The sequence below is a fragment of the Macrosteles quadrilineatus genome, unplaced genomic scaffold, assembly GCF_028750875.1.
Source record: "Macrosteles quadrilineatus isolate MER2022 unplaced genomic scaffold, UCM_ALF_1.0 Scaffold_3__2_contigs__length_128488019, whole genome shotgun sequence".
In the NCBI taxonomy this organism is placed as follows: Eukaryota; Metazoa; Arthropoda; class Insecta; order Hemiptera; family Cicadellidae; genus Macrosteles; species Macrosteles quadrilineatus.
The window spans coordinates 94,328,667-94,351,329 of record NW_026542596.1 but is presented as its reverse complement, the minus strand read 5'-3'; the positions used below and the strand labels follow the sequence as shown (position 1 = coordinate 94,351,329).

Below are 22,663 nucleotides of genomic sequence, written 5' to 3'. Positions count from 1 at the left end.
ACCGTGTACGATTTTGACCCGCGTAGCGACCGTAGGTGCAAACGGTTGGTATCCGACTCCCGCACGAGTAATAGTCGTGTCTACTGCTAGTGGACCATGTGACCATATGGCCCTTTTCACACTACACGGTTGTTAGTCGTGCGGGAGCCCTCCCCGAGTGCAGTTCGCAGCGTTTTTGCTATATAGTTTTTATTTAGTTTTTCAGTTTAATTGTTTGGTTATTGAGTTTAATTATCTGTGCGCACTTTATAGTATTATTCAGTTGTTGTAATTAGTTTCAGTTGTCTTAAAGTCACAGCCAGCATTTCAACTGGTTGAACGTAGTTCCTGAACGTCATATTATTTCTTTGAAGATCACTTTTCAACTTATTGTGCAATTCGTCGAACGATTCTTTCGACATACGAAAATAGTTAAAAAAACTTGGCTTCATCGTTCCTCAAATCTTCGAATAATGTATTAAACCCACCCACTTCCTCTCGACTTACATTTATGGGATGTACCCAGTGCAGGCGGCTGCGTTTATTTCTTTTCCTGTGTCTGTAAATAATTAGCGCAGCAATAATTTGCTCCCGATTCATACTCCACAAAACTTTCAACTGAAGTATCAATGAACTCTGTACTGGTGGAGTGGGGGGTTTTGATACGCGTACGATTACAAATCGTATAGTGTGAAAGCAACAGACCCACGACCGTCTGCCCGCACGATTAACACTCGTACGAGCGAAAACGTATAGTGTGAAAGGAGCTAGCGGCTCTCAGTCACCGAAAGATTATTTAGGCGTTTTGTATTTTGTTACTATCTAAGTTATTTATTTATCACATCGACGATATGTTCTTCACTACATTGCTTATGTAATGCTTATGTAGTTGCTTATGTACATTGGCTTACATGTCGTAGACATACCGTAAGTAATATATACTACCTAAAACGTATCCATATGTACCGGTAGTATTACAATCACTGTTATTATTTCAGTTATCATCATGTCCTGCTATCTCCTTTACTTACGCGTCAATAATGTTTAGTTTACAACCAGTAGTGAATTAACACAAGGATATCAGACACAACTGGGTAAACCCACGTTTAAAAAAAATTATAGTAGAACTTTTTTATTTAAATCCTTATTTATATTTTCCCTAAACGCAAATTAGCCTTCAAACAAGTATCCTATATTGAATTTTAATTGATGTTGCTACAGCATTTAGAGCGTCCAGCATGCCATCTTGACAATAGGATTGTAGGAGGTATCTAATTTCATGAAATTTTGATATGATACTTAGATTGTAATAACCTTTGATAATCCTAGTTCATATCGTCCTACAGTAAGTTTTATACGTTAAGTTAGAAAATCATGGCCTACAATCTCATACAATAATTATCACCTGATATTTTTTTTCATTAGTCATTTTTATATGTAAGCAGTATGTAAAACGAAACTAGGTCATTATGTAATACAACCTTTGTGTTAAATCGTATAGATAATGGTGTAACGTTAAATCGGGTCATAATATGACCGGTTTGAGCAAATCATATTATGATGTGCTAAAGTAATGTGTTACACAGTATTAATTTAACTTTAGGTAATTGGAATACAGTTTGACCTAGAACAAAACGTTGTATCTTTGTTTTTGTTATGTAATTATAAACATACTTGTATAATTAACGTTATACTTATTGTGTTTTATGAAATTAGTGATTTTTGCAAATTAGAGCTACGCCGTAATGTTATCGGATTCGCAAATTAAATCTTGTATAAACAGAATAAGGATTTGGTCGTTTTTATATATTGTGGGTTAACTATAGTAATTCTAAAACGCAGTTTTAATTAGAACTAAATTATTCCCCATGAATAGTCGTCGTGCTGTACCTATTGTATTGTCTATTCCACTGTCTTATGTTATTCATCCACGACATCACTAGTGGAATGTTAAATGAAATGTTTATCTTGTAGGTCAGGTACGAATACAGGCGTTTTGCATGACGTTGATAGATGTATTTAAAATTAGTTTGTTTGCTATAACCACTGAGCAAATGAAATGTTTTGATAATTCTTCTGGTTAAATGCTCACTGAGCTATAAAATAAACTACGTTGTTAGTGCTAATTTTTTGCTTTTTTAAAAAATTTGCTCAGTTGTTTGGTTAAAAGATGTTTAAATTGCGCCTATCAAAGTCGTACGATTTAGTAATTTTTGCATACAGTCGTAGTTTTAATCGTTGCTTTAACTCGTCATCAGTTTTAAAAGTTAGTTACTACGCTACCTTATTAAATACGTGACGTAAAACAGTTATTAATCTATATAAATCGCATTAACCTATAGACTATTTATTTAATCTACGATAATATATAGTACAGCCTCGTTGGCTGGAGTCTTGAAACTTGTCAATAAGGTGATTTTATAAATAAGGTTCGTGCAAAAGGATCCAGGATGGATTTTGAGTAGTACTAGTAGACTTTTTTATTCTATGAAACCTTTTACAGGTTTGATTCATGATGTTTTTTAGGGTAGATTCTAAATAGTTTCTTTGGTGGTTTTGGTCACCAAAGGGCGAGTAGTTTCCAAACAGATAGTAATATTTAGTTAAAACAGTATAAAAGCCGGGAAAATAACGAAAATCAATAACTGCTCTACAACCTGGACAAAAACATACCTCGAAATTTTCTTATGATCCCTAATGGTATGAATTAATAAGTGCTCCAGTTTAGAAAGTTCATATTGATTCGAAAACCGAATTTGTTAGCAAACATTATTCGCTCTTAAGTGTTTTTATTTTTAGTTCGACCGATGTTTGTTAACAAAGCTGTGCGGTTACTGGCAAGGTGTGTAATATTTAATTAGGGTTCTTACTGTGTTAAAGAACCTATAGAGCATTCCATCGCTATGAGCAAAAGTGGCTCTTTTTGGTACACAATCGCGCCTCTCTTGGAAATACGATTGACCAAAACGTCTTTTTCGCTCCGTGTGATAAACAACTATATTCATCATACTGTAGAAATAACCTTCTAATCGTTACAAAATTAGACCACATAATTTGAGGTTACAAGTCGTCATCAATGTTTACATTTATGTTGCTTAAAAACATAGCTTAATCGTGTGATGGTATCGTAAACCAATGTGCCATTAACAAATCTTAAGGTTAACGAAACGAAAAAATGATCACAATGTTTTTTTTCTGTTCCCTATTTGTAGTTACACGAAAACGATGATTTAGAGAACTAAAAACGGCTATTTGACTATTTGAGAACTCAATTGTGGCTTCACAACCCACAGAGATGAATAGGATTTTTGACTTGGTTGTAAGCTTGAAAATGAACCTTTAAGGTTCGAAACTTTGGTGGCAGACTAAATACGAATCGCCGACATTAAAACAGGTATTTAACCTTTTTATTATTCGTAAAAAAATACTTTTCGAACAAGTGCTTTAACACGAAATAGCTGAAAAACTTGTGCAATTTACTTCAAATCGCCACTAAAACCACCTTCGCCCACTGCGTTTCGCTATGACTATATGCGGCCCTCGGCTTCCCGCGCATTCATTATACATTCCCGCGTTTATCGCAGCGGAATATTTAATTAATCGATTTACCTTCTAGGTCAAGGAGCGCATCTTGTCAGCGGAGCGCTCTACCGGGCCTAGACGATGGAGGAAGTTATTTTACTTCTCAACCACGCCTACGTTGTTGTCCTAGTTTTCAGCACAAATTTCCATTTTTAGAAGTCCACAACCATAAAAAATCTGTGAACGAATTTGGTTCGGTTACAATAAGTGATAATGTAGTTCTAAATATTGTTTTAATTTTTTTCATTTACTTCGTCTCACAATTTACCACATCTACGTTTTTAATAGTTTTAGTTTTCCGAGAAAAATCTTATATATTTATAAGTTTAAACTAATCTTGTGTAAACATTGTGACACAGATCGAATTCGTTATATTTGGTACTTATTACAGTATTTCATAGTATGTTCGCAAGTGGATGTATTTAAACCCTTGGGGAGGTGTACAATGGAGTGTGGCTTTTGTAACTTTGATCAGCTGTTTCATTAGGCAGGTCAATTTATTAATAACCTTGACACAGACTGTCCATGCCGATCAAGGACAGCTGGTCCAGTTTCGAACACAAAAGGTTTCAAACTCCTCTGGAAGCGGTGACCTTTTGATTTTCAGGCGAGCACTAAAACCACTGAGATATATAAAGTTGTAGGCCTAGCTTAGAATGTTTTAAACATGTATTTCATAGCTACAGTATGTATTTATTTCGAAGCTATTTTACCAGTATGTCTCTCGACATGTAGGAAGGAATTACATAGTAAAATAATCAATATAGGTGAATTTGAACATAACAGTATCACATAAGATAAAACTGTAACGTGCTGTATGACTATTTGCTCCCCGTGAATCGTGATTTGGTATTGATGCTTCAAAGTATCACCCTTCTATGTGCAGCTATTTACGTAACGGCAGTAGTGTTGATGTGTTTTGAATGGTAAAAGCATCTTTACATCATTTTAAGAATAGTGCTGTAAATAATCGGGTATTTAATTTTATAAATATTATTAACCATACAGCGAGTAATATTTATAAACTAAAACCAATAAACTAATCAATCGAAAACCAAACAGCTCGAGGCAAACGAATAAATTAAATTTACAATGTTAACTACGAAAGTAATAGTAATTTTTGACTGTTCTTGTTATAGTTGTATTTAAAAATGGAGCTCATAAACTATTTAACTGTTAATAAGGATTCAGCTTTGAACCAATAATGTTAACGTTTACGTAACATATTTTACGTTAAATGTTAATGTTTGCCTTCAAAGTTAAATACTCAGCACCCGGCCAGGGGAGGCTAGTACATCGCCATGGCAACTTGTGTCAAGTTAATCATCAACTTTTGATCCCATTCTCCTGCCCCAGCATACTGGTTTTCAGTTGCATCCGTTTTGCTCGTAAATCGCCAGTTTCAATTAGCACTGATTTTCAACTTTTTTGTGTTAGCTTGGCCTATGTTAAGTCGAAGAATTTAAGTGTTTTCTGGTGGTTTTCAAAGCTCTCTGTCTATAATCGTAAAATTTTATCTCTAACTTGGAACTTTGTTTTTCAGGCGATGCTGATGACATATAACAAACTATGATCAAGGTAAGTTTTCCAAAATATTTATCGATGGAATTCTATTACTTAATATATCCCCCAATATTTTTTAAATATACCTTAGTATAACTTAAGCTAATTTTCATTAGTCTTAATTAATATTCAAACTAATTAAATTGATGTAGTCTCTTGACATGAAATAGTGTTACACCCCCCCTTAACAAATAATTCAACCGCCCTCCCCAAACAGTTCTTAAACTTCTTACTCTAACCCCCAATATTTCTTCATAAAACACTTCTGGTGCATTGGACTAAATAATTATAGACAGGCATAATGTAGCAGGATTGTCGCCCCTAAGTTTCAAACCTCTACAATCTTTAAATATTAATTAACATTATCCTTAAATGTTAACTCCCCCTCACATATATAGAAATCCACCATCATTCAAATTTGACAGAGACTTGAGAAATGCTGAGAGTGCTATCTAGACCACTTCTAGGTGTGCTACAGTCGGTCTTGAAATTTACTCGGCCTCTTTGGTGATTGCCTCTCACTCCTTCCTAAATTTCTAAATGACGACTAACAGCTAGGGGGCCTGGGGGCGGAGCCCCCATCAAGCCAAAGACGAGTTCTATTATAAAATATCCCCAATATTTTTTAAATATACCTTAGTAGAACTTATGCTAATTTTCAATATAGTCTTAATCAATATTCAAACGAATTAAATTGATGTAGTCTCCTGACATGAAATAGTGTTAAGAAAAACCACTTAATCGATTTGTCAGTTTCGGCAAAAACAAGAGAGCGAGTCCACTGATAAAATACATGCGTGTAGCAGTCACATTCCTTAGTACGTAGGTTTGGCAAGTAAAAAGGGAAAATAGTTTTCTGAATTTATGAATCGGTTTGTTCACAACACAAAACAGTTATTGAAAACATATTATTTTCCGATTGTTCCCATTCAACAGAAAATGAAGATGGTAAAAGTTTCATTGATCTTTCAGTCTATTAGAGAAGTTTATTCAAAGTCTAGTTTACTCAAGATGATAGGGTTTGTGATAAGTAAACTATGGTGACGTTTAACTAAATAAATATTGTGACATATAGCTAACTAAATTATGTCGACATAATAACGAAAGGGGATTAGCCTATGGTTCATGGTATTAAACCTCGCTAGTATTTTACCATCAACATTATTTATCGAAGCCCAAGTACTAGTTATTTGTGTAACTAGTGTGCGAAGTGGCACTTTGCACTCGCGTTACACATTATATTTTTCCTGGAGTTACTATAAAGCATATAAATAATTATTATTTCAAACACTATACAACACGTTTTTAGATTAGATTAAATACAAGCGTTGAACGAAATGGGGAAACGTTGCACGACCATGATCGTAGTCAAGTCGTAGTATCAATTGTTGCCAACTTAAAGCGTACACATATTACGTGGCTAATAAAATTACGCTGTTTTGTGTTGTTTGGTTTGAATACTGGAGTGCGGCAAAAAATGAACGCGGCAAAGTAAAACGAGTAAATGGCGTACCGTTGACATCGTTCTGAGATTTTGGTGCCCTAGGAGAACGCACCCTTAATTAGTGTGAGGAAGACCACTTTGTCAGGTAACTGTAGGACAAATATATTCATATAAATTGCCCCCTACAAGATTTTTCCTCCATGCCGATGCGGTTAATCCTAAAGGCTAACAAACCATATTAAACGATTTGAAAAATTACCCTTCAAAACCCATCATATGGTGAGCGAGTTAACGGTGCGCCTCAAATCAAAAGTGGGAGAGTCATCAAAACACAATCAAGGGGCAAAACCAGTAACGGAACCAACGACAACAGTGAACAGTAATGACAGTCATGCTCTTCACTTAAACGATGTTCATCTTGAGCTGTTTGTCAGGTGAATGTATAGTAATTAGGCTGTTTTTAACTCTTAAGTCCCTCAGAAGGACATGTTGTTTGGCTCTAATTGAGCTGGGCATTTTGACAGGTGGACAAGCTTAGGGTATTTATAGAAACTAAGCAGTGGTATTTTATTTACAAAATCACGTTTAAAATACTTTAAACACTTTGTGTATCTTTTTAAAGCTGTTTACGTTCTTGTTATTTCCTTTAAATTACACCGCCAATACATCGACAGCAAAAAAAACTAATTATCTGATTGTTTTTTAAACAATTAAACATTCTGTATGTAAGCTTTACCATTCATAAAACTTAAAAATCTACATTTTGCGTGTAAAGCAAAGATGAAGGAATTCAAAGTGAAATTATTTTGATTGAGTTCATTAATTCTTTTTCGTACTCAGATGTGTACCTATTTTATTTCTGTGGGCTGATAAAGAGTTGATAATGGAACATGGAAGGGGAAATCAGCTTAATATTGTTCAACTTGACTAACTCATGAATTTTGTCGGTTGCACCTAACTTGAGATGTCAAATGATGAACTTGCTTCCATTTACATTAACGTTCTAACTATTGAGAATCCTACTTAAAATTCCATTTACCTAACCCGCCATGTTAAACTTCCCTATCCCAAGCGTGATGTATACAACTTCCTTACTTCTCGAGTGATGTAAAGTATCAAAAACTCACTCGGAGATGTAAAGAAACCCATTTAAATAACATTGAGTGCTTAACTTAAAAAATATAACTCTATGGAGCCAACGACGTTCAACGCTAGAAATCAGCTGTGCGCTTGAATGTTATTGTTATGCTTTATAGTATTTTCCTAACCTAGCTTTTGTTAGTAAAAGAACGTTACTGATAGAAGATGAGTTAAATGGATAATGAAAAATATTGTACGTAAACCCATGTATATTGTCGGGTCAGGTAAAATCTTGTACGTTACACGTTACGCAAGAGCGTGTTTACATCACTTAGGTGAATTATGCAACTCGCTTCCGCTCGTTGCACAACATTCACCTGCGTGAAGTAAAAACGCTCTTACTACACTTGTAATGTAAATAGCTATTTTGTGATTTGTTGAAGACACTGCAGCATGTAAAGGAATAGTCTTTGCGTACTTTCCTCATGCACCGTTTATACAGTCAAATTGAGAAACTCAACATTAATATGTAGCAGGAGTTGTTGATCACCATAACGCAGTGAATCTTTCCAGTCAAGGATAATATTTCACAAGTCCATCTTTTACCCCACAGTTTGTTATTTAAAATCCCATTCCATCCTGTACATTTTTAAAGACGCTCATAGGTCATTTAACAAAAAATGTCCCTTATTGTCGATTTATAAGAATGCACACTTTATTGTAATTTAAATTTGAAGAATCGGTTTGAGCCCGAAAAACCTGTAGGGTTTCAAGGTTCGAATCCGACCCAGCTGTCCTTTCATTCGACTTTCTATGAATGGTTCTGAACAATGAATCAGCCGGTCCCATTTATCCATTGTTCATTTTAGGCCTAGTTGGAATATTGTGTCGAATCTTAGTCTTGGAGTACTGTGTAGATTAACTCAGTCGGATGGGTAAAACAATACTTCTTCGGGGCTAATAATCAAGTTGTCATCAGCGCAGTAGATTGTAGCGTGTCCCCGAGATGGATCGCTACAACGCGTCCGAAACGTCGCACAGTAGTTTGCCATTTCGACAAAATGTTCATCTCCCGAAGATAACACCATCGATGTAGTTTGGTTATATACATCGATGGATAGCATCAAACTTCATACTTTAACACGTTTACACATTACTTTTAACATAACTTCAAACACTATACTTTTACTTCGATGTGTTTTTCCGCCAGAGGCATTTGCACATATCAAAATTGAGTTCTGAACAACAAGATCTCTCAACCTTGAGCTTGTAAATACATTTATCCGCGATTGTCAAAGTCAACTTGATATGAAGTCGATTTCGCAATTAATCACATTTTGACAAAATCTCTATAGTGGCCGTGGTAGGGCGTGTACTTGCCACGTGATACAGTAGTTACGCATGCTGTGTGATGCGAGGCGGGGACAAGTTCAAGGCGACCTGGGCAGCTTGCGACACACACAATCACACATTTACGTAACATACACTCTCACAGAAACACACGCGGTCTTCTGGAAACTTTCACTACTTCAGCCGCAGTATGGCCTTGGGCCTCATACATAGTAATGTAATGGGTATTTCCTGTGAGGTATATAGGTTTGTGGTGCTGTTTGGAGTTTTGGGTTGTGAAAAGTTGTGATGGATTTGTCAGAGGTTGGTTTTCGTAATTTAGAAAGTACAATATTTAACACAGGATTGTGTATTGTGTTTAAGAATTGTGGCGTGCAATTTATTGTGTGGGTTGGTTGTAAAATACAGTACAAACTAGCTAATGAATAGTAGTGTATTTGGGATGTAGGGCATTTTAGTGCTCACCTTACAATCATAAGATCGCCAGTTTGATCCTAAGAAAGGTGAGTAGCTTTTTGATGATTCAATACCTGATCCAGCTGTCCTTAAATCGTTGACATTTTTATCGGGGCCAAAGAACCATTTATCTTGTTTTAGTAAGATCACGGAATAAAGATTTTTAAGATTCAAGAGTACTTAATACATTTGGAAAAATAAATATTAAAAGTTGAACTCAGAACGTGTAATGAAGTGCCAAAAGAGATATATTTTTGGAGCGGTTGTTGCGGGCATTCATGTAATGTATATTCTCGATTTTGCACGCCTCGATAGAACAAAGCTAAACAATGTTAAGCGTCAGCAGTCTTAGTCCAGTCAATAAAGAGATTGTAGAGGACATGGAGGGGGGGAAATTTTTTTTCTGCGGGAATGTGTTCGGGGTAGTTAGAAGATAAAAATACCAAAAGTCCCCGCCCCTGGCCCTGCTGCTTCAGCGGGGGGAGGGGGGGAAAGACCCCATTTTTTAGTTTTTTACTTCTACGCTGAAAACCGTGCATCGTACGGAAAAAATTTAAATTATAAAAAGAAAGATGATGAAATTCTCTACAAGAATGGTAATATCCATTTCTTACGTAATGGCATTAGTTTAGAAGATATTCTCAAAATAATATAAAAATTCTTAAATAAATTGATTTTTCACGCGTTTTTGTCAAATAAGTTTATATAATCCATTAGCCTGTTGTTGTTTCACATCAATCAGAATAGAAAACAGGTTTTTGAACACTAACCTATATAATATAATATATCAATCGTATATATTGTGTTAAAAATAGTTTATATAAATTTAAATAAATTATGTATATTTGTCATGGAAACAAGTAATTTTGGCATACATTAAAAATTAAAAAGATTGTGTTTGTAGCTATATTTGTCCAGGTTTATTTATATGAACTACCGAAACCAAGACTTAATACTATTGTTCATGGTCTCTCCCTAATCCAATTTTGTTCATAGACTCAATATCTATACTGTTAATACTGTTCTATGAAATGGCAACCATACAAAGTAGGTATTTTAAGCCAAGTGTGAATGGAGATGAGTGTAGGATGAGTGGCGCGATCTTGTAGTCTTGTTAGTGACTAAGACCGACTTATTCCTTAGACACAGCTGTTAATTAATAGCCCATACAGCTAATAGCAACTAAGGGACCTACAGTTTATAGTGGAATCCGAACCACATTTTTGCCTTGGTAATTACGAATTGGTCTAATTATCAGGAAAGTATGGTACTCCGGATAGTCGTAGTACTCACCCGTGCGGACGTTAATCCACACCAGGGAATATCGCATCCACCTTGCATGCCTATAAATATCCACAATTCGTATAAAAGGGGGGGCATAACCGTGTCTATATCATTATTATAGATATTTTTGAGGTTAATATAAATAATATTTATGCTTAGAACATAATCATCTCTTTAATTATATATTACCCTCATACATGAGCCCAAAACGTTTAATTTGAGACATAAATAAGGTCTTTCGGACAATTACTTCAAAAGATACAGCCTTAAATCTAAATTCCAAGATGGCGGCCGTTCCCCAACTGGGATTTCTTGGGACTTTGTGTGGGCCACTCAGGACATTGTTTTGAACATTTCCACCAATTTTCAGCCTGTTATCAATTTTGTCCGGGTCATAACCTAATTGCACTGGAATAATAAGTTTCAACTATACAATATAATTTACAAAGATAGTTTCTAATCAGAACTCCCCCCCCAAGGGACCGCCACTAGTCAGTAAGATATTCATTTGAACAGAGACACCAAAATTATAGTAACCAGGAACAGTTAATCCCTTAACCAAGTTTTTTGCAAATGTACTCAAGATTATAACAGTACCAGATGTGCAATTTGTGCATGCAAGAAAATGTCCAATAAGTGTTCTCCGTTATGCCAGAACTGCTAATGGATCTTTTTACATGAAATGCCCATTCTGATGAATGAGGAAGATGAAGAATATACAGGCCTACACCGAATTCTCACTTTGATAGCCAATATTGAGTCTAATCAACAAGAATTGAATGATGGAGATGTCCTAGATGGTGGTTCTCAGTTCCAGATGGCACCAGTTTTTGGGACAGAAGTCGGACCCTCTCATCCCAAGTGAGCCAGACCATGAACAATAATATTAAGTCTTGGTTTCGGTAATTGTTATAAATAGACCTGGACAAAAATAGCTACAAACACAATCTTTTTTCATTTTTAATGTAATAATTATGCCAAAAATACTTGTTTTAATGACAAATATATATAAATTATTTAAATTTATATAAACTATTTTTAAGACAATATATACGATTGATATATTATATTATTTAGGTTATTGTTCAAAAACCTGTTTTCTATTCTGATTGATGTGAAACAACAACAGGCTAATGGATTATATAAACTTATTTGACAAAAAACGCGTGAAAAATCAATTTATTTAAGAATTTTTATATTATTTTGAGAATATCTTCTAAACTAATGCATATACGTAAGAAATGAATATTACCATTCTTGTAGAGAATTTTATCATCTTTCTTTTTATATTTTACATTTTTTCCGTACGATGCACGGTTTTCAGTGTAGAAGTAAAAAACTAAAAAATGGGGTCTTTCCCCCCCTCCCCCCGCTGAAGCAGCAGGGCCAGGGGCGGGGACTTTTGGTATTTTTATCTTCTAACTACCCCGAACACATTCCCGCAGAAAAAAAATTTCCCCCTCTCCATGTCCTCTACACCCCCCTTTTGAGCATTCATTGACTGGACTATCTAGTGAAACTTAAAACATGTTGTGGCACGAATCCATTCAAATATTCATCAATTCAACGGTGATTTACATGTTTCATCCAACGATAGTTGAGTCGCTTAACCCATCAGTCGTGTTTACATTTTATTTTCCGTCGCTTATGCATTTTTACAGTTAACTGTGGTATCATAATAATCTTATATATTAAAAAAAATTGGTTTTTCTTTTCCGAGTTCGTTTGGCTCTTCTACCCGACCGATTTTCATGATTGAGGTCTCAAATTGAAGTTATGCACGCACAGATTTGCCATCAAGCATCGGCATAAATGTATCTATAATCCCACGCGGATTATACGTAAACGAAATTTGTTCCCCATGTATTTCTTATGGGAGTTAAATTTGGGGTTTCTTTGCCGAGTTCGTTTGGCTCTTCTACCCGACCGATTTTCATGATTGAGGTCTCGAATTGAAGGTATGCACGTACAGATTTGCCATCAAGCATCGGCATCAATGTATCTATAATTCCACGCGATTTCTACGTAAACGAAATTTGCTCCCCGTGTATTTCTTATGGGAGTTAAATTTTGTTTCTCTTTGCCGAGTTCGTTTGGCTCATCTACCCGACCGATTTTCATGATTGAGATCTCGAATTGAAGGTATGCACGCACAGATTTTCCATCAAGCATCGGCAAATATTTATCTATAACCCCACTTGGTTTATACGTAAAAAAAATTTCCTCTCCATGTATTTCTTATAGAAGTTAAATTTTGTTTCTCTTTTCCGAGTTCGTTTGGCTCTTCTAACCGACCGATTTTCAAGATTGAGGTCTCAAATTGGGGGTATGTACGCACAGATGTCCCATCAAGCATTGGAATATATGTAGCTACAGTCCAAACCCGGATTATACGTAAAATAAATTTGCTCTATTGGTAGTTAAATCTAGTTTTTCATTTCCCAGTTAGTTCGTTTGGCTCTTCTACTCGACCAATTTTCATGGTTGAATTTTCAAATTGAAGTTATGCATGTCCAGATTTCACAACAAGCATCGGTTTAAGATACAATATACAAAATACAAAAAAAAAAAAAAAATACAAAGTTAAACCCGTCGAAATCAACAGGTACTGTTGAGGTAATTCTATTTTGGAACCATTTGGTTTGTTTGTGATTCAGCACTATGCCAATCTTAATAATCATAATTAATTACACAAATGATGCCGGAATTTTACCGAAGGTTCTTATATGAAAATTAATAGGATAACGTAATTAGAATTGAGTATAGATATCAACTTTAGTTTTTTCGTTTCGTTTAGTTTTTTGTTTTGTTTTTGTCTAAATAATCTACTTTTATTTGGGCTATCGGTATAATATCGGGCTATACTTTTATTCGGGCGGAGGGTATGTTGAGTTGAGCTGACTCTGAACTTTAGTTTCAAAACATTTTCCAATATCTTATCTTAGACAAAATTTGTGATTCCTTCAAAAAATATTTACATCTGTCTTTCGAACATATGATTGAATATTTATTTAATTCCGATAAGGTGTTTACATTTCAAATGCATTTTCGTTTTGTTTACTAACACGTTTACGATTTTATCTGTGGCATTTATGATGAAACTGCGAATTACGTAAATGAGTCGATTATTATTGTTCGTTTTATTATTTTTTTCCAGTTATTGCTTTTTGTGTGTTTACTCAAATTTATTTGTATCTACGATGAGTAATTTAGATGATGGGCACTACAGCGTCCTTGAACATAAAAGTGACAGTTCTTCTTGCGTAACACCAATGCACAGTCTTGGGTGTACTGATAAAAATGTTATACCTTCCCAATACCATAATAAAGGGGATCAGATTGAGGTCACAGTTCCTGCAAAGAAGCGTAGGCGCAATTCGACTTTAACGGGGAGGCGTGAGAGAGGTGTCAATTTCACAAGAAAGACTTTAGTTGAAAAACCATTCTTGAAAAACCATTCTTGAAGACGTCTTCAAGCAGTGCCTTTTCAGACAAAATTACAAATGAGTCTAATGTACCTTCCCAATCCCATAGTAAAGCTGATCAGATTGAGGTCACAGTTCATGCAAAGAAGCGTAGGCGCAATTCGACTTTAACAGGAAGGCGTGAGAGAGGTGTCAATTTTACAAGAAAGACTTTAGTTGAAAAACCATTCTTAAAGATGTCTTCAAGCTGTACCTTTTCAGACAAGATTCCAAATGAGTCTAATGTACCTTTCCAATCCCATAGTAAAGCTGATCAGATTGAGGTCACAGTTCATGCAAAGAAGCGAAGACGCAATTCGACTTTAACAGGAAGGTGTGAGAGAGGTGTAAATTTTACAAGAAAGACTTTAGTTGAAAAACCATTCTTAAAGCCGTCTTCAAGCTGTGCCTTTTTAGACAAGATTCCAAATGAGTCTAATGTAGTACTGATGTCACACAACGCTACTTCATCAAAGATAGGGCAAATTACCGTGAGTAATAATTCTTTGAAGACTAATTTTCCTACTTTTGATATGATTCCTATTGTTGGTGACGGAAACTGTTTATTTCGTGCTATATCTTACTGTTTGCATGGTAGTGAAAATAGACACTCTGAAATAAGATCAGTTATTGTTGATGATGTAATAAGAAACTGGAATTTATATAGATATTTCATAGTTGGGGACACTTCTTATGGACATTATATTAAGAACGTTAGTGATTACGAAACTGTGATGTCCGCCAATGGACAAAAAGCAGGGCATGTTGAACTTAACAGTGCTGGTGAATTATTTCACGAGTGTAAATTTAAGGTGCACATTGAACATACAATAATTGAATTTGGTTCTGGTAGTATAATTGACAACCTACTCTTCACAGGTAATTTAGATGATGGACACTATAGCGTCCTTAAACATAAAAGTGACAGTTCTTAATGCATAACACCAATGCACAGTCTTGGGTGTACTGACAAAAATGTTATACCTTCCCAATCCCATTATAAAGGGGATCAGATTGAGGTCACAGTTTCTACAAAGAAGCGTAGGCCTACGAGCAATTCAACTTAAACGGGGAGGCGTGAGAGGGATGACGATGTTACTAGAAAGACTGTCGTTGAAAAACCATTCTTAAAGCCGTCTTCACGATGTGCCGTTTCTGAAGAGATCCCAAATGTACGTGCTTTCTCTGTAGGGAGCCTTCAGGAAGTGTGTAGACATTGCTCTGCATTGTATTTTAAAGCGGAAAAAAATACATCGGGGATCTTTTCCTTGTGTTGCTATGATGGGAAAATTAAGTTACCACCCAATAAAATTCCTGAGGAGATAAAAAAACTATATACTGGAAATGATGAAAAATCCAAAAACTTCCGAAAAAATTTAAGGCAGTACAATAATGCAATATCGTTTGTTTCTTTTGGTGCTAATGTAGACCTACCTCCGAGTTATGGTCCTTATACCTTCAGAATCCATGGCATGGTTCACCACTTAATTTCGCCTTTATATCCCAAGGATTCACAAAGTGCTTCTTATGGCCAGTTATATATTCTTGACTTCGCCAAATCTAATGAAATTAGGATTTCTCACAATGCTAACCTAAATTTAGACAAAAATACACTAAATGATTTAAGTAATTTGTTAGACAAATGTAACCCCTATGTTCGATCTTACAAAACCATGCACCAGAAAGTAGAAGAGGAAAAACTTCATGCACAGAATGAGAACCGTGTTCCTCTTAATTTTGTTATGAGGTTCTATCATGAGCCATTTGCAGATCAGCGTCGTTACAATGACCCAGCTGCCTCTGAAATTGCGGCTGTTTTCAAGACGGAGGATGGTGCGCCACCTTCACATAGACATATTACAGTGTATGAAAAGGAAGGAGGTTAAAAGAAAATCGATTATGATAGTATGCACTGTGACCCCATGTGTTATACTTTAATTTGGCCCTGCGGTGAAACTGGTTGGCATATAAATTTGCCTATTGAAGGAACGCGTAAAACAAAAATACGGAAAACTGTTACCATGCGAGAGTATATTCTATACAGAATTTCAGTTAGGGGAAATGGTTGTGCTGGAAACTTTAATCCTATAGTAAGCGCTGGAAAACTTACTCAACAGCTTTTTGTAGACTATTATTGTCGTATTGAAGGAGATAGACTAAAATACATTCGAAGAGAACAAACAAAATTACGTGTAGACACTTATGTTGGTTTGTCCGATGCTTTACGTATAAGGGCTGAACAGGATAAGTTAAGAGTAGGTCGGATCGTAGTTTTGCCATCGTCCTTTATTGGTAGCCCCAGGAATATGATGCAGAATTATCAAGACGCTATGGCATTAGTCAGGAAGTTTGGGAAACCTGACCTATTCATAACATTTACCTGCAATCCGGCATGGCCTGAAATAACAGGGAGTATTCATACTTGGGAGACGCCAAATAACAGACCAGACATTGTTGTAAGGGTATTTCATACTAAGGTTCAGGAACTAATACGTCTACTGTGTACAGTTGGGATATTTGGAGCAATAAAAGCATTTTTGTATACAGTGGAGTTCCAAAAGCGTGGATTGCCCCATGTTCATTTGCTTCTAACGTTAGATGATGATTGTAAGTTTAGGGGTCCAGAGGACATTGACAAAGTTGTTTCGGCCGAAATTCCCGATCCCATAAACCAAGATTTGTATGACTTAGTTAGTAAGCACATGGTGCATGGGCCGTGTGGTATATTAAATCCTTCCTGTGTATGTATGAAGGATGGAAAATGCAAAAAAGATTTCCCTAAATCCTTTATTGAGGAAACGCAAGATAATGTTAATGGCTATCCGATTTACAAGCGTAGAAATAATGGGAGAACCATAACTAAACGTGCAACTGGAGACGATGTAAATGTTACAAATCAGTTCATTGTACCATACAATCCATTTCTTCTTCTATATTTCCGTGCACATATTAATGTAGAGATCTGCTCCAGTGTACGATCTATAAAGTACATCCATAAGTATGTATACAGGGTGTTTTTTTAAAAACTTGCATCTTTATTTATGTAAAAACCGCAATAGATAGAAATATGCAGTTTGCGGGAATCATCTATTGACGTAGGGGGACCAATTGTTTTGAATTCAACGTTACATTCACATTCCCCCCCTTTCCCCCCCTGCCACCAACTTATTTTTTTTAAATAGCAAGGTACCCCTTGTGACATATCAAATAAAAGAGCATAAAAAAAGAAAATGTTTGATGAAAAAAAATTGAAAATCGGTTCATAAATTTTTGAGATATTCCCCCCCTCACCCCCCGGAACTTAATTTTTTTTAATAGCAAAGTACCCCTTGTGACATATCAAATGAAAGAGCATGAAAAAAGAAAATTTTTGGTGAAAAAAAATTTAAAATCGGCTCATGAATTTGTGAGATAATCACCCCCCTTTTCCCCTACCCATAACTTGTTTTTTAATAGCAAGGTACCCGCCCTTGTGACATATCAAATGAAAAATAAATTTCGCCAAAATTTTTCTTTTTTCATGCTCTTTCATTTGATATGTCACAAGGGGTACTTTGCTATTAAAAAAAATTAAGTTCCGGGGGGTGAGGGGGGGAATATCTCAAAAATTTATGAACCGATTTTCAATTTTTTTTCATCAAACATTTTCTTTTTTTATGCTCTTTTATTTGATATGTCACAAGGGGTACCTTGCTATTTAAAAAAAATAAGTTGGTGGCAGGGGGGGAAAGGGGGGGAATGTGAATGTAACGTTGAATTCAAAACAATTGGTCCCCCTACGTCAATATATGATTCCCGCAAACTGCATATTTCTATCTATTGCGGTTTTTACATAAATAAAGATGCAAGTTTTTAAAAAAACACCCTGTATAAAGGTCACGATTGTTGCAATATAGAGGTAGCAAGGGAAAACGATGTACTTGATCACGATGAAATTAATTTATTCCTGAATGCTCGATATGTTGGACCAAGTGAAGCTGCTTGGTGAATGTTTGCATATTGCATGCACGATCAATCTCACACTGTGGTTAGATTGCCAGTCCATTTACCTGATTCTCAGAATGTTTACTTCAGAAACGATGCCCCGGAGGAAGATTTAATCCAAGCACAGTTAAAAACTACCCAATTAGTAGCATGGTTCAAGTTGAACAGCAATCCTTCAACTAGAAGTCCTTATGTATATCCCGAAACACCAGTTCACTATGTATGGAAGAAAAATGAATGGCATAAACGTAAACACTATTCTAGAACGATTGGCCGAATGTATAATGTTTCACCTGCGGATTCCGAGCGATATCATTTACGTATATTATTACTACATGTAATTGGTGCTACCAGTTTTGAAGATTTGAAAACGTATGAAAATTTCACACATCCTACATTTAAGGCAGCAGCAACAGCACGAGGATTAATATTGGATGATATGGAATGGCAGCGAGCCTTACAAGAGGCCTCTTCTTTTCAAATGCCATACCAGCTTCGACAGTTGTTTGCCTACATCTGTATATTTCAGTGTCCATAAAATGTTCTGAATTTGTGGAATCTCTTTAAGGACTCAATGTCTGAAGATTTCCTTAGATCATACCCGACCGAAGTAGCTTACCAATTAGCTCTGAAAGATATTTCAGAAACGTTAAAATTACATGGTTTCTCTCTGAAGTCATTTGATTTACCATCTATTGATGAATTGCTTTAAAATACATGTATAGAGGAAACTATAGATGAAATCCAACATGATGAACTAGCGAAAATGATCGCTTCATCAAATGAAGAACAACGTGTTGTGATTGATGAAATTCTAAACTTACTTCTAAACAATGATGAGTCTGCAAGTGTTAAGGCATACTTCATAGATGGACCTGGTGTCACCGGAAAACATTTGTATATAAATACTTAATCCAGAGCTGCATTAATATTGGAATGCCAATCATATCCGTTGCATGGACTGGGATTGCTGCTATGTTACTTCCCTTTGGCCGCACAGTTCATAGCCGATTTAAATTACCACTGAATTTGAATGAACATTCTGTCTCCGGCTTAAAAGTCAACAGTAAAGAGGCTTCTATCATTCGTTCTGCAAAATTAATAATTTGGGATGAAGCACCTATGGCCAACAAATATGCTCTAATGTGTGTCAACCGGCTACTGAAAGATATAATGGATAACGATGTGCCATTTGGTGGGAAAATTATTATCTTAGGTGGAGATTTCCGGCAAGTGTTGCCGGTTGTGCCTCATTCATCTAGAGCCTCTACTGTTCAGAATTCAATTAAGTTTTCATTTCTATGGCCACTATTCAAAATTTTTAAATTAACAAAAAATATGAGGGCTAAAACTAATGAGTTAGATTTTGCTAACTTTTTGCTCGAAATTGGCAATGGGGAATACCCAACAATTGATGACAAATCTGTGGACTTACCCCCACCACTTATCTCTGATTCAGACATAGTTTCAGAAATTTATGGAAAAAACCTACAAACGCCTATGGACTCATCGTACTTATCAAAATGTGCCATTTTAGCACCAAAGAATGAGCATTGTGAGGAAATCAATAAAAGAGTTTTAGACCTCATCCCAGGTTCAAGCAAAACATATATAAGTGTGAATAAACTAATTACAGATGATGACAGTGAACTATTGCAATTCCCTATTGAATTCCTCAACAGCCTTGAGATGACTGGTTTGCCTTCTCACAAATTAGTCTTAAAGGAAGGTGCCATTGTGATGTTATTAAGAAATTTAAACTACACAGCAGGTCTTCTAAACGGAACAAGACTTATTGTCAAGAAAATGTATGAAAACAGTTTAGACTTAGAAATCATAACTGGCACAAATATTGGACAACGTGCACTATTACCCCGCATTGATCTCTCTCCATCAGATTCTACAGTACCATTTTCTTTCAAACGAAGACAATTCCCCATAAAGGTTGCGTTCTGCATGACCATCAACAAGGCGCAGGGCCAAACGATTGATCGAGTTGGTGTGTACTTGCCTGAACCAGTATTTAGTCACGGTCAGTTGTACGTCGCCTTATCGAGAGGGAAATCTTTCGATACTGTAAAAGTAGAAACTAAATCAAAAGGTGGACGAACAGCAAACATTGTTTGGAAGGAAGTATTATAAAAGTCGTAATATTAATAAAGATTGCCAGATGGAGGGAACTACTCCTGAGAATATGCGTACATGCAATTCTACCGACAGAGATGTCTATTTTACAAGAAATATTGTTGTTAATAAAACATTCTTAATAAAGCCTCATTCACGCTGTGTTACATATGAGTTAACAAATGTACGTGCTTTCTCTGTAGGTGCTTTTAGGAAGTGTGTGGATATTGTTCTGGATTAATTGATTTTCAAAACGGAAAAAAATACATCGGGACGATTTTCTCTGTGTTATATGGAATGTGTTATACTTTAATTTGGTCATAAGGCGAAATTAATCCAGCAGCCCTATAAGAGTTTAATTAAAGTTGTACCGCCCTTATTAAGTTTAGTATTTTATTTTTTTATTATTAATTTCAATGCTGCGGAGCAGCACGGGTCATCTAGTGTATTTAAAATGGTCCAGAGATGTTTTAAATTTAGGTCATGTTATACTCTGTGAACGTGATAGCGAAGCAAAATGGTCCATAGGATCGTACAAATGAACATCACATTTTTTGTTGTTGTTACTAAATTTTAACTTTTATATATTATGACATTGTCATCACTAATAATCTTTTAGTATTTTTAGGTTTGACAGATATAATTTCCTTTAAGTGTAAAGTTGTTGTGCTTTATTATATCCAAGTCTTAAGACCACTAACCAGTATCATATAGTCTGAAACCCGTATTTTGGAAAAGTCACATTTTGCCAAACACCGAAGGACCATCATTAAGTGTGAGATAACTTGCCTTATTTGATAACAGATTGGTGGAAGATATAGCCTATTATTTGATCAAATCATTTAGTTACATCGTACACCTGTCCTTAAGTTGCCGAAATACCACACATTTATGTGCGAACATTTTAATCTCAAAATGAAAAGTTGGTTCAGCTTAAGGTTGATTGTTCAAAAAAGAATATCAAAATCTTACTTTTGTCGAATTAGGTATTATATAAATTAAAATGTGTAATTGTTAAATGATTCAACGAGGGACTTACGGGGACTTTAAATTGGTCAAATTTTCAAATGTTGGTACAAACGTTGGGGTTGAAGCAGAAAAATTAAAACTTGCAATTATTTCTTATATTTCGCTTAGCTAACTGGTTGGTTACAATCGTAAGGACTGTTCACACCGGCGTAGCCAGACGTATTAATACTTTTTCGAAATACGTAGCTGACGTAGCTCCTAATGTAATTCATAGGGAGTGTTCACACCGGCGTATTAATACGTGAGCTACGGAAGCTACGGCGCTGCCGCTACGCCGGCTAGCTACGCGTAGCTTGCGTCGCCGAATACGCGCATGCGCACTAGCACACCGGGCTGTCACCGCCACCCTCCTACACCTCATAATTAATTTATAATTGGTAAATGTTGGACTATAACACAAAAATTCACTATAATTTAAAAAATCATTAAATCGCGTTAATCTATCACATTCAAATTAGACTATAACATAACAATCTTAAGACAACTTTATATGATCAATATAATAATACTTCATCATACGAGTACCTAGTGTCCACTAAATTTTTTTGTTTATGCTTGCAAATCTCCTTATTAAAAACAATGTCTCTCTCTTAATATGGTTTATTGTGGTTCATATAGTGAATGTCTCTCTCTTAATATGGTTTATTGGTTTATTGTGGTTCATATAGGGCTGACGTTTATGAAACACTAATGAATTATTTCTAGACATAGGTCTACTACGTGTTTTTACTTACACCTTAGACTATTTTATTATGTAATTCTTATGGATGAGCAAAATTATTGCATGTTTTCTGGTCATTGTTTTTTTTTAATTATAATATAGCGCAAATCTTGTCTACTATATACGGCCTAAAAATTAGAGTGAAATATTTTTGTCAACATTAACACATTAATCAACAGACTTTTCAGGGTATTATAAAAGCTGCAATTAAACAGTGGCAATCTTAACTGAAATTCATGAAACACTAATAAAATAAACAATAAATAAAGAAATATAAAATATTATAATAATATAAACAAACGACAGCCGGCTCACCGGCTACGTAGCCGTCAGACGTAGCTGCGGTGTGAACAGTGCACTGGCGACGTATTAATACACCGAATACGTCTGCAGACGTCTAGCTACGCCGGTGTGAACAGGCCTTTAGTTTTTCTCGATATCAATCAACATTTGCGGCATTGAGCACGTTGGCAGGCATTTGCCTCTTGTCTGTTATCACGTTGTTGTTGGTTTGCTGTGTGTATGTGATCGTGTGGGGCAGCGAGAGAGTGTGTGACAGAGATAGAGGGAGATATAAAGATCATCAATCTTGTCTGGCGTATT

General features: G+C 35.6%; 1 protein-coding gene across 2 annotated transcripts in view; it reads left to right on the top strand.

Moving 5' to 3' along the window:
- LOC128988569 (uncharacterized) overlaps window positions 1-22,663 on the top strand; it is a 196,664-nt gene that overhangs the window by 61,591 nt on the left and 112,410 nt on the right. For both annotated transcript variants that reach the window (XM_054409962.1, XM_054409963.1), the window contains one exon: window positions 5,105-5,139. The gene's annotated coding sequence lies outside the window, so the exon portion shown is untranslated. The remainder of the gene's footprint in view (window positions 1-5,104; window positions 5,140-22,663) is intronic.